The following is a 12,413-nucleotide window of genomic DNA, read 5'->3' as shown; positions in this document are numbered from 1 at the left end:
GACTAAGCAGCTTCCACGTGCAGAACTAGAACCCAGCACAGGGAAATGTGGCTCCTGGGACAAATGGAGCATACCAGTTGACAAAGGAAAATCTGATGACAAGCACCAATGCCCAGGCTAAAGGTAAGTGTGGCCCGTTTCAAAGACCTGTGCCAACAGGATGCATGGAAATGTGAGATTCATGGAAGAAGCTGCTTATCACACATTGCTCTTCTCAGTTATTCATACCTTGACTGCACCCACTTTATATTCCTGCTATCCCAGGAGTGTCATCCTCCAATAGGTAGAACACACAGTGATGACCTTGGTTTTACCTCGTCAAAACATAATTGCTCAGTTTTGTTTTCTGAGCTGCATCTGATGTGGCTGTCAGGAAGTTTTAATGGCCATCAGTATACTATCTAGACCAATTTTATTATTAAGATCCATTGCAGGGCAACATCAGGTCAAATGTTCCCAGTTGTCTAACTTTAAGAAAATATTTCTATTTAATTCTACCGCTTGTCATATGGTATTTTATTGTAGGAGAAAGAAACTTCAGAATCATTACACAGTCACATAAAACAATGGAATTATGTATCCTTCCTTGCAACTCTGTATTTTGATGGTATATGGTAGGTTGTATACAGTGACCGAAAAGAGCTATTGTTTTCCCTGTTTTATTCCTGTAATGGCTATATAAGAGCCTGAAGTTGTGAGATTATCAGGGTTCACAAAACGACCTTGATTTCTGCATATCTGACTCCTGGAAAAGACAATCTATATTGTAGAAGTTGCACTTTGAATAACCTCAGGCAGAAGATCACTGTGGGTGATCCTGAGTTCAGCAGGAGGACAAAGAACAGAATGCTGTCATAAATGGAGCATGACATACAAGTACTAGGACATAAAAGAAGGCTGAAGAGAGAGGTTAGAGAAAATGAAGGCATCACAAACCAACCTTGCATCTGTTCAGTGTGATGATGGCTACTTTCAGAACTTCCTTACTTCTTTCTGAACCTTTTACTTACACTGGTATAAATTAGGAGTAGCTCCATTGTTGTCTATGGGGATATACTATCCTCAAGCTACATCTGCTAAAGTAAGCTATTGTTTACAAAAGCTTATGCAACCCTGATATAGTTAGTTTACAAGGTGCAAATTTACCTTGTCTTCTGTCTGGCTTCAGGCCAGAGGCTCTGAGTACATGGGGGCCTGATGGCCCTGGCCTCCCTCAGGAAGAGGGCTGTCACCTGAAATGCATAAAACTTTCCATCATCTTAGCCCCTCCTTTAACCTGGTCTTAAAAAATTTGAAGGATGAAGATGCCCTCTCTGGATAGTCTGTTCCAATTCTTAGCCACCTTCATAGTAAGAAAATTATTCTTAATATCCAAGTTGAGACCATTGCTCTTAGTCCTGTCCCCTGCAGCCACAGAGAATAGTCTGTCTCCATCCTCTATAACTATTCTTCAGGTATTTGAAGACTGTTATCAAATACCCTGAGAAAGGGTACTTGATGCCTAGAAGTTTGTCCAATAGCTCTTCCAACTATACAATTGGTCCAATAAAAGATTTCAAGAAAAATCCTTGCCTCTCAGATATTTTGTGGACCATCACAGCTACAATAGCACTTAAACCCCATCAAATACTAGTATTACCTTCTCCAGATTAGTTCATAGATTCATTGATGCTAGGGTCGGAAGGGACCTCAATAGATCATTGAGTCCGACCCCCTGCATAGGCAGGGAAGAGTGCTGGGTTCAGATGACCCTAGGGTCGGAAGGGACCTCAATAGATCATCGAGTCCGACCCCCTGCATAGGCAGGAAAGCATGCTGGGTCTAGATGACCCCAGCTAGATACTCATCTAACCTCCTCTTGAAGACCCCCAGGGTAGGGGAGAGCACCACCTCCCTTGGGAGCCCGTTCCAGACCTTGGCCACTCGAACTGTGAAGAAGTTCTTCCTAATGCCCAGTCTAAATCTGCTCTCTGCTAGCTTGTGACCGTTATTTCTTGTAACCCCCGGGGGCGCCTTGGTGAATAAAACCTCACCAATTCCCTTCTGTGCCCCTGTGATGAACTTATAGGCAGCCACAAGGTCGCCTCTCAGCCTTCTCTTGCGGAGGCTGAAGAGGTCCAGGTGCCTCAGTCTCTCCTCATAGGGCTTGGCCTGCAAGCCCTTAACCATACAAGTGGCCCTTCTCTGGACCCTCTCCAGGTTATCCACATCCCCCTTGAAGTGTGGCGCCCAAAACTGGGGGAGCCTGCCAGGCTCTCACAAATGTGAGCCTTGATAATTTTTTCAAAGACTTTGCCTAGATTTGACTAAGTCTGCTAAATCAGTCTTTGTCAACCCAGATAAAAACTCAGAAACCATCAGGCCAATTCTTACTTAGACCACTAGTTCATGGTGCCTTTCTTTTTGGCACACTAGTTGCAAACTCATGCGTGGAAAGGAAATTACAGTAGTTCCGTGGTGATTCGCAGGAGATGGGGCGATTACAATGACAAATTGTTCATACATGCAAACTAGTATGGGCCCTCCAAGGACTTGTTCAGAACTGCTGAGGCATTGTCAGGCTTCTGAGGGTAGAAACACATATCACCTTTGTGCTGCCATAAACATTTTTATGGCAGCACAAAGGCCAAGCAAACAGATGTCCATACCCCTTGTTGTGCCACAAACACCAATAATTTGTTGCCGTGACATAGCTGATATTAATTTGTGCCACTTTATGGAAAGTGGTATGGCCCCTTTAAGGGCAGGGTTTTGTAGAGACAGGCAACCAGCAAAGCAGGAATTAAGGAACAACCCTGTGGCTGAGTCAGCTGATAGGGGAGGCACATGACCAGAAAGGGGCAAGGCTTTAGTAATAGATAAGCCAGAGCCAGAGCAGGTAGTTATACCTAGGAAGCAGCAGGGTGAGGAAGCCTTGCTGTGAGATGGCTGCTGCTGATGACTGCCTGGCAGGGAACTTTGGGAATGCAAAGAGGAAGTACAATCAGACAGATATGATTCAGGGCACAGAAGAAGTGTGGTAGGCAGCCGGAGGGCTGAGTGTTTTGTGCTGCTGCCCTAGTTTGTGTTTAGGTTTTGCCCAGAGGATTGGGAGGGCTAGTGAAGGGGTGGTCTGGAGGTCCTGCTAGTGCCCAAGGCAGGCACAGCTAGAGAAAAGAAATAAAGGAGGAGCCATGGAAGTCTCAGGAGGAGGAGAAGAGCGAGGGGAAGTTCAGTAGAAAAAAGGAAGAGCTGGGGAAGGCTCTGAGGAAGAAAGTCAGAGAAGACTCCAGGAGAGAGGAAGAGCCCAGAGAAGGCTCAATGCCCACAAAGGGATGAGAGACAAGAGGACTGGAGTGTCCAATGAAGGAAAAGAGGACAGCGAGAACTAAGGCCTGAGTCCCATAGTCCAGTAGGGCAGAGACTGTTAAAGGCGCAGAAATTGGGAAAAAGCAAGGAGCTGTGAATAGACTGAATGGTAAAAGGGGCTGAATGCCCACTCATGGATGAAGTTTAACATCTGTGAGGCATGGGGGTGACTGGAGGTCATAACTTAAGTCCTTAAGGCAAGCAAGGTCGGGAGAGTTGACCACTGGAGAAGAGAGAGCATCTTGGGTTTGTCAGTCCCTAAGGGCAGCTTCCCTTTCCTTAAGTTTCCATCTGTGGTGGGCTCGCTGCTTTTGCCCAGGAAGCCTGCCTTGGAGAAGGACACCAGATTGGTGGAACATTTCCACCAATCAGGCAACAGCTGGGAGGGGCTTGCCCTGCCCCTGCTCAGAGGTGGGGGCGAGGAGCCCCTGGACCTGAGTGAAGTCTGTGTTTTGCAGGTCTGGCAGACTTCAGGGGAGGGGCCTTCAGTGTAAATAATGCAGCAAGAGATGGTGGAGAGAGAGGAGCTCCAGGAAAGACCATCATCATGACCCTGCCTGAGTCTCAATGGTACGCGGATCCAAGCACAGTGCTCAGGATCTTGGAGGCACTCGAGGCAACTGGAGCCTGTGAACCTGGCAAGCGGCTGGGTGAGGCAGTGCATGGATTGGCACACAGGGAGCCAGCCCTGGGAACAGCTTGAGGCTGCTTGGGCCCCACATGGTGTGCAGGTTGGCGCACAAAGCGTCAGCCCTGGGAGTAGCTCAAGGCTGTTCAAGTTAGCCCCAGCTCTAGGCTGGATAACCAGAGCCCCGCATTGTGACTCAGCATTAAACTAAAAGAGCCCCGGTGCCCGGAGCAGAGCCCAGGAAGGGGAAAGTCCCCCTGCATGTGGCTGGGGAACTGGAGCCAGTGAGGGCTCAGCTCCCATAGGAGATTCCTGGGTGCCCAATGCGGGGCACAGGGTTCAGAAGGAAGGACCCTCAACTCAAGGCCAACAGCTCCAGGAGGCTTTGGACTGTGTGGGGACCCACAAGCCATATTGACGGCCCCCAGTAGAAGGACTGTGAGCTACTGGGAACCCAGGTCCCACAGGGGTGGCGCCCCCAGGCAAGGGACCCTGGAAGGAGTGGGCAGGGGGGAAGGCCCCACACGCCATCTGCTCTCCTGGGTTGGAGGGGAGGAGACCCCAAATATACACCAGGGAGGGTTCTGTGGAACCCCCAGGGAACCTAGGGGGAGAAGACCCTATCCCGTTTGAGAGACCAAGTGGCTGGAACCCAGATAGGGTGCATCTAATATCTGGTATAGTTGTTTCCTATTCGGTATCTATTGTTATTGTTGATGATAAATAGTTGGGTGTATTAATTCTGTATAATGGGCTCTGTAAGGATGTCTTTATTAGCTAACCCACTTGTGATATAAACTTGCTGGATTGACTGTCCTGGGATCCACCCCTCTTCTGGGCCTGAGGCACAGGTACTTACCCGAATGCTGTCCTTAGGGCAGACTTCCTCTTGCCATCAGACCTTTCTATGTATATTTGTATCTATATCTGTAATTATATCTATCTTAAAGAGTTTTATATATAAATGTTGGTAACTCAATAAATTGTACATAGTTAAGAACTTTGGGCCTGGGCTAACTCTATAGAGGAAAGAGGGATTCACCCAAAATTCCAGCATCCCTCTCACAGCACCCCCTCCTGCCTACCCATCCCATCCAATTGAGACTAGGGCACACCCTTGAGTGTACTCGGGTTACATGTTGATATGTGGCAGGCAAGAAAGCAAGGCAAGACCTTGAGAAACATAAAAGAGAGAGCCTGGCAGGGATGAAGTGGCTTTTACGGGGCATCACAATGATCTGTTGCATTAAATTTATGGCAAGAAAGCACAATCAGCTCCAGCAGTTCTGGGCAGGTACTCTTGGTATTTCAGGTGCCCTGTTCTGTGCACCCAGAGAATTCCCATACCTGGGGCATGCAGCATAGGGACCCTGAAGCCCTGGGAGTGCCCCTGTTTGAAATTCCCCAGACTATGTCTGTGCTCCAGTGCAGACCCAGAACTGGAACCACCGGTCCTTAAATAGGGGATACCCAGGTCCTAGGCCTGGAAGTCTCAGCTTCTGGACAGACATTTATTCACAGGTAGCTCATGGACCTTGATCAGCTATTCGTTATGGAATGTGCACATGTAACCTGCATCCATAGGGACATTAGACCCATGGGACATTAGACCCATGAAGGTATGGTTGTTGATTGACAGCTAGACTGCAAAAATGAAAGGTGGTCACCCATCTTTCCCACTTGGTGGTGGTGGGTTAAGGCTGGAGCCCACTAACCAAATTCCTGCACCTGGCAGCAAAGAGTCAACAGAAGCTGGGTACTCAGGATCACCCCAGTGACCAATTAGGGGAGATATTTTCTTTTGAGCTTGAGGTTTTTGGACCCTATCACAGGTATTTTTGAAGAGAAGCACTTGTAAGAGGCTGAGTAAAGGAGTCAAGAGTACAGTGGAGAAGACTGCATAAAACCAGGTTCATTGGGTAGCCAGCCTGAAGGAGAGGTTGTGCCCACAGGAGAATGGCCCAACTTCCTAGAGAGCCAGAGGGAGGACCCAACCTTTTTCCCACTTTATGGCCAACTGGCCCAGGCAAGTGACATAGTGATAGATCCTCACCCAGGATCCCCAGATCCTGATGTGGGTTTCTCGGGACTGTATAACCAAAGCCTGGAAGTACCAGTAATTGGTGCCAAAACAGCACTGCAACCAAGTTTTTAAACTGACCCATGACATAGCTTGGGTGGGCCATCTAGAACACAGGAACTCACCACATTTTTTTTTTGGCCTGGAGTTTACCAGGACACCAAGTTCAGCAGAAGTCCTTAAGGCAAGCACACCCTGCCTGAGTGCCAATTGGTGGCCCACAAACAAAGCATAAGGCACTTCTGGTACCTCTGGCCTTGGTGGGTATCCCTTCTGAATGGGTCAGGATAAATAGTCAGGTCTTTGGAAGTTAACACAAGTGGGTGCTGTTTTATCTTCATGCTCATGAACCAGTCTCCCCAGTACCTGGAGGCAGTAGTGATCTGTATTGCCTTGGCCCAAACAGTTGCCACAGAACTGGTAAAAAATATTCTCACAGATGGGTCTTCCACAGAAAATTCTGACAAGACAAGGCATGGTCTTTATGTCATGGCTGTTACAGCAGATATATGCCCTGTTAAAAGTGCACCCGGTCAGGATTTCCACCTTTTATCCCCAGACCACTGGGCTGGGGGAGAGATATAACCAGACTTTGAAGGAGATGTTGAGGATATTTGTGGCCAGTGAACCCCAAAAGTGGGATGTGCTCCTGTAATACTTGCTGTTTCCTATATGGGAGGTTTCCCACTCTTCCACAGGGTTCTCTCCTTTTGAAGTTTTATATGGAAAACAGCTGTGAGGTATACTGAACCTCCTTCATGAGACCTGGCAATCAAAGGGCATGACGTCTCAAAATTTTGCCCAATATGTTCTCAGGCTATGGGAATGGCAAGACCTAGACCTAGGGACATTTACCTAGGAGAATCTCAGGACTGTGTTGCAGACCCAAGAAAAATACAATAATAAGAACGCATGACTCCAAGTATGTCTCCTATTGCTGCTCCACTCATCAGAGAGAAAATTGCTGGGTAAATGGCAAGAATCCTGTGAGATCATGAGATGAGCTGGGGAAGTAGATTATGAAGTGTGTCTGGTAGGGAAATAGTGTAGGTCCTAGCTTTATCATGTGATTCTCCTAAAACCCTAGCAAGCCTCAAACATGCTGAATGCCTCAACCATTTTATCAAAGAACACAGGGAGTGTGGAACAAACAATTCAGTTCCTGACCAGTGAGGTAGCTCTTCAGGGGGAAATCTGTCCACAGCTGAATGAGATGAGGCAAAGAGCCTATTGAGTGAATTTCTGGATGTTTTTATCATCTGACCAGGAAGGACTACCGTGGTTAAACACTGGACCAAGGTGCCTTTTCCAAAAGGGGTTTTCCTGAATACTGGAGCACCTGTAGGAAAACATAAGAAAGGAGGTACAGAATATGATGGAAATGGAGGTTAGAAGAGTCATCAGGTGAATGGTACAGCCCTGTCATGTTGGTTCCAAAACTGGGCAGGACGAGATGGTTTTATATTGATTTCCATAAGCTGGACGTGGTGCTGGAAATTTGACACCTATCTGATATCACAGGTCAATGAGTTATTTGGTATTCCCCAACTGCTGTAATATATATCAATGTTGGATTTAACAAAAGGATACTGGCAAATTCCCTTTGCTCCAGAGTCTTGAGTTAACAGTAGTCACAATGCCTGGGGGCTTGTACCAGATTGGAACCCACCCTTTCAGTCTCTATAATGCCTCTGCCACATCCCAGCACCTAAAATACTGTAGCCACACCAAGAGTATGTTGCAACCCATCTTGATGATGTGGTAGTTTTTAATGGTATGTGAAAGGAACATCTCCAGCAGGTCAGGGCAGTGCTAGTCACTTCAGACTGCAGGTGTAGTGAAGAACACAGCAAAATACTGGCTTAGCCATAGGAAAGCCAGGTATTTGGAGCAGGAAATAGACAATAGGGAGATTATACTCCTCACTGACAAAGTAAAGGCCTTGGTAGAGTCTTTCATAACCAAGACTAAAAACTAGTAGAGTCTTTTATAATCAGTGCAGTGGTCTCCAGCATGCACTGATGCCTTTAGAGAGATAAAAAACAGATACTGTGCCCCAGTGCTGTGCAGTCTGAATTTTAGTTGCAGATTTATTCTGCAAATGGATGCCTCAGAGTGAGGCCTTGTGGCTGTTCTCTCTCAGGACTTTGAGGATGGAGAACACTCAGTTCTGTATGAGTCAAAAGTTCCTTCCCTGAGATCAAACATACTCCATGATAGAGAAGGAGTGCCCCACCATAACTGGTGATTGAAGCCCTCTGATTTTAGTTTCTCATGCCCCTTTTACTCTGGTACTACAACCTTACTCCTTCAACATCCACCACCAGCCAGGAGCTGCATATGACAATGTGGACTTCTCACAGAAAGGAGGGTGGTTAGACAAGGAAGAGAGGGTCGTGGACACTGTTGGAGGGGAGGAGTGATGTGTAACAGTGGTCTATCCCTTTAAGAGGTAACAGCTGGCCCTGTTGTAAGCTCAGGTGCTGGGCTTTTGGATAGACAGGGAGTATCCTCTAGGGATTTTAGAAAGCTCCCAGAAGAGTAAGCAGGGAAGGAGAAAGTGCGCTGTGAGCAGAGCAGAGCAGCAGCAGTAGTAGCAGCAGCCTGGCTCCTGTGTGTGGCAAGCTGTGCTGGGCCAGAGTAGGGTTACTATACATCTGGATTTTTCCAGACATGTCTTCTTTTTTGAGTCCTCTCATCTCTGCCCGGGCAGTTTTTTAAAATCTGAAAAAATGTCCAGGATTTGCTCTGCTCTGCTGGTGGGAGCAGGGGAGGATGATTGTAGGCAGGGACATCATGTGCATTTGTAGCCCTGGTAGCTGCATGCAAGTACGTCTATGCAGAGCAGGGGTTGGAGGGCCAGAGCTTGGGAACTGTTGGGGGTGGGGATTGGGCTGAAGCGGGCCAGGGGCCTGTCATAGCTGGGGAATGCAGTCTAGGTGCAAGGACTGCAGCAGGGCACAGGGTGGGGGGGATGCTTGTCCCCTGCAGTGGGGGAAGGAGGCAGAGGGGCCCTTCAGGGGCAGTGGGGAGCTGCGTGGCCAGGCTAGTGGCACCAGGGGCCGGTTCCTGTGCTTGAAGGGACGATGCAGCTGGGAGACACTGCCTGGGGGGTGGGGCATGGCTAGGCCGCCTGGAGTGGCACAGGACCTCAGCCCGAGTGGGGGGATGCTACAAGTATCTCCTCTGCCTCCCTGCAGCTTGCACTGGGGCTAGACTTGCTCTGCTGCCACCTGCATAAGCTGGAGCCGCCGCCGCTGGGATGGGAGAAGCTAGAGGCTCCCTCTGGCAGGGCAGCTGTTCGGGAGTGAGGGGCACCAACAGGGCTGAGGAGGCTGTGGGCTGGGAGTGCAGGGCACTGGCAGTGCCAGGGGGTTGCAGGTCGGAAGTGAGGGGCACCAGCTTGGCGCAGAGGGGCGGGGGACTGTGGGCAGGGAATTAGGGGCACTGGCAGGGCGAGAGGCTGCAGGTCAGGAATAAGAAGCAGCCGAAAGTATGCACCAGCATAGCCCGAGGGCCAGGGCTCTGTGGTTTGGGAGTGAGGGGTAGCAGCAGGGATGGCGGGGGGTGCAGGTTGGGAGTAAGGGGCACCCATAGGGCCAGGGGCTGTGGTTTGGGAGTGAGGTGTCCCCCTGATAAGTGTCCTCTTTTTTTGGAACTGGAAATACGGTAACCCTAAGCCAGTCAAAGGGCTTTCTTCTTAGTACCCAGGACACAGCAGAAGGGTTTGATTTTGTTTATTTTGTGTTTGTCTGTTTGTTACTTAAAGACTGTTTTATTTGGGAGGACTGGCTGGGAAGCTCCTTAGGGAGCAAAAACCTCCAGCAGGCTAGGCAATCCTTTTACAATGCCCTCTCATTCTTCTCTTCTTCCCCCGCTCAGATTTACCATGTCTTGGATAGTTTATAAGGAACAGGCCCTGAAGGATCTGTTACAGCTTGTGTGGAATGTAAGGCTTGTAAGTTATTTTTGTTCTTTATTCAGTTTCTATGACTCAAAAATATTTTTTCCCTCAATTTTTGAGATGCCATCTTCGTAGCCTCTTCCCCCATCAGTAAGCCCTGATGATGCTTGTCGTGTAACCTGGAACCCCGATGCAAATAACCCTCACTGTATCATGCAACATGTAGCTGACATGTAGCTGACTGTTGTGGATTGTTGGTCTAAAATGGTGCATGTCTTGCATGTCACAACAATACACTGGCAGGCACAGTCCTTGGGAAACTGGATTGTCAACTTCATGCCCCACATGTAGCCCTTATGGTGGACAACATGAGGCTCACTGATGTGGCCAAGGAGCAGGGGAAGTCCTTTAGGAAGGTTAAAGGAAGCTGAAGAAGACCTGGCTTGATGCCATTCATCAGAAGGGTCCCGCCTGATGTTCTGCATGACTGGAAAGGCGAAGCTAGCTATTTTGAAATGCGTAACAAGACAGTTTTACATTGAAGCCATAACGGCACTCTTTGTCTCTCTGAAATTCCTTTTTTTAACCCCTGAAGACATGCAGACAGTTTGCATTAAAATGGGGTTCTGCTATGACTCCTCAGACATCGTAGTGCCTTTCTCCTCTTGCCTGATTGGTGCCTTATTGTATCTTGTCATAACCCAAGGGTATGATTTTGTGTGTGCTTCGGCACTAGAATTATCCCTGCCAAATTACAGCTTCGTTGCACGGTAGAGTTTTCTGCTGCAGAGGAGAACCCTGGTGCAAGGAAGAGTTTCCCGCCTATTTGCAGCTTCCTTTGCAGGGTGCATTGCTCAAGTTGCAAGAGAAATGCACGGTGCAAAGGATTTCCCGCCACCCGCATGCAAATTTGTGTCCCGCTATTGGCTAGTTCTAAATTATTCCCACGTGGCGGCTAACGATTGGCCTGTTAGCCATATAAGAGGCTTGAGCAGTTTCCGCCCAAGCCGAAGAGGACTCCACATCCATCTTGTGGGGACTCTGGGTACACGGCAGGGAAATAAAGACCCCTGTGAGATTCAGAGGAGTTTGGCGACCTGATCCATCGCCCACCTCTTCCCGTCTTCGAGCGACAAATTTTATAAGACGTATTTACGAGTTTCCGATTTTGGTGGCGCGCTTACCCAGGGCATCCGGAGCTCTGTTTCTGTGGAGCCTAGCAAACTCCACATGACCGTTCGTGTTGTTTTTGTCTATAACCGCAACTCAAGCAAGTTTTCCAGCCTGCACTGCAACCATCTCCGGTGTAAGTAAACAATCTTTAAATCTACCGCTACGAGTCTGTGCTTAATTCTAGCTTGACGCGCGCCCTCTCCGACCCCGCGTGCCCGGGCTGCTGGCCACAGCCCGCGTGCAGCACGAAAAAGGGCCCGGCTCGTGACCGGCCCGCACATATCTATGCATTTTCACATGGTTCTTGAACTGAGCCTTACTATTGCAATGCTAAGTTTTGTACCTGAAAAAGTGCCTTTCTACTGCTAAAATTCTACCCTTTTTACGTGAAAAAAAGTCTGGAAAATATATCTAGTACAGTGCTTTGATATATAATGCTTCAAAAGCTAGTCGGTAACATGTTGTAGCCTCAAAACAGCATTGGAGATAGATAAAGTTCTGAACAGAATTCCTATTTTAGGCATTACTGTGCTCGATACACTTATTTCTGTTATGAATTTTTTATTTTCTCATGTCAAAAGTAGGGGACAGTTGCCTTTACGAGCACATGACAAGAAGAGTGGGGAGTTGCAATAGGTTCAAGGAGGGAAGACAGATAAGAGAAAGACATAGATGCATAATCATAGATACGCGTGAATAGGTACACACACTCGTACATATGCATGCGTATATTCATATATACATGTGTATATAGTTACACACACGTGTATGTATATATACATATACACACACGTGCATGCGCCCCATACATACCTACACCCACATAAACATATACTTGCATACACATGTACATGTTCATATATACACATACATATGTATAAATACTCACATACACATAATACATACATAATACACACACATATACATACACATGCTAACACTAGCAAGTCCTCTTCTCTCAACTCAGTCATGGTAAGAGGATGGAGGAAGCACTACAAGGACACCCTGAAAGCATAACTTAAGAAGAAACTACAGACCTTGATTTCCCCCCCGCTACCTAACCCTGGGACTTTTTACACGCTCCCTAAAATCCACAAACAAGGGAACCCTGGGAAACCTATCATATCCAACCATGGGACCCTAACTGAGGAAATATCAGGTTTCGTTGAATCAATCCTAAAACTGCTTGTCACCCACAGAGCAAGTTTTGTACAAGACACTACAGACGTTCTACGGAAACTTAAAAACATAGACCACCTTCCCAGCAACACACTCCTAGC

General features: G+C 47.8%; 1 long non-coding RNA gene across 1 annotated transcript; it reads left to right on the top strand.

The window, feature by feature from the left end:
• Positions 1–2,895: 2,895 nt before the first annotated feature.
• Positions 2,896–10,005, top strand: LOC112552005. The gene is made up of 3 exons (XR_003096361.1): positions 2,896–3,019; positions 3,807–3,918; positions 9,939–10,005. It is a non-coding gene; the product is annotated as an uncharacterized LOC112552005 (long non-coding RNA).
• The last annotated feature ends 2,408 nt before the right edge of the window (positions 10,006–12,413 follow it).

This window comes from Alligator sinensis, unplaced genomic scaffold (assembly GCF_000455745.1).
Source record: "Alligator sinensis unplaced genomic scaffold, ASM45574v1 scaffold1338_1, whole genome shotgun sequence".
Taxonomy (NCBI): domain Eukaryota; kingdom Metazoa; phylum Chordata; order Crocodylia; family Alligatoridae; genus Alligator; species Alligator sinensis.
This window is presented reverse-complemented; position numbering and strand designations above follow the sequence as displayed.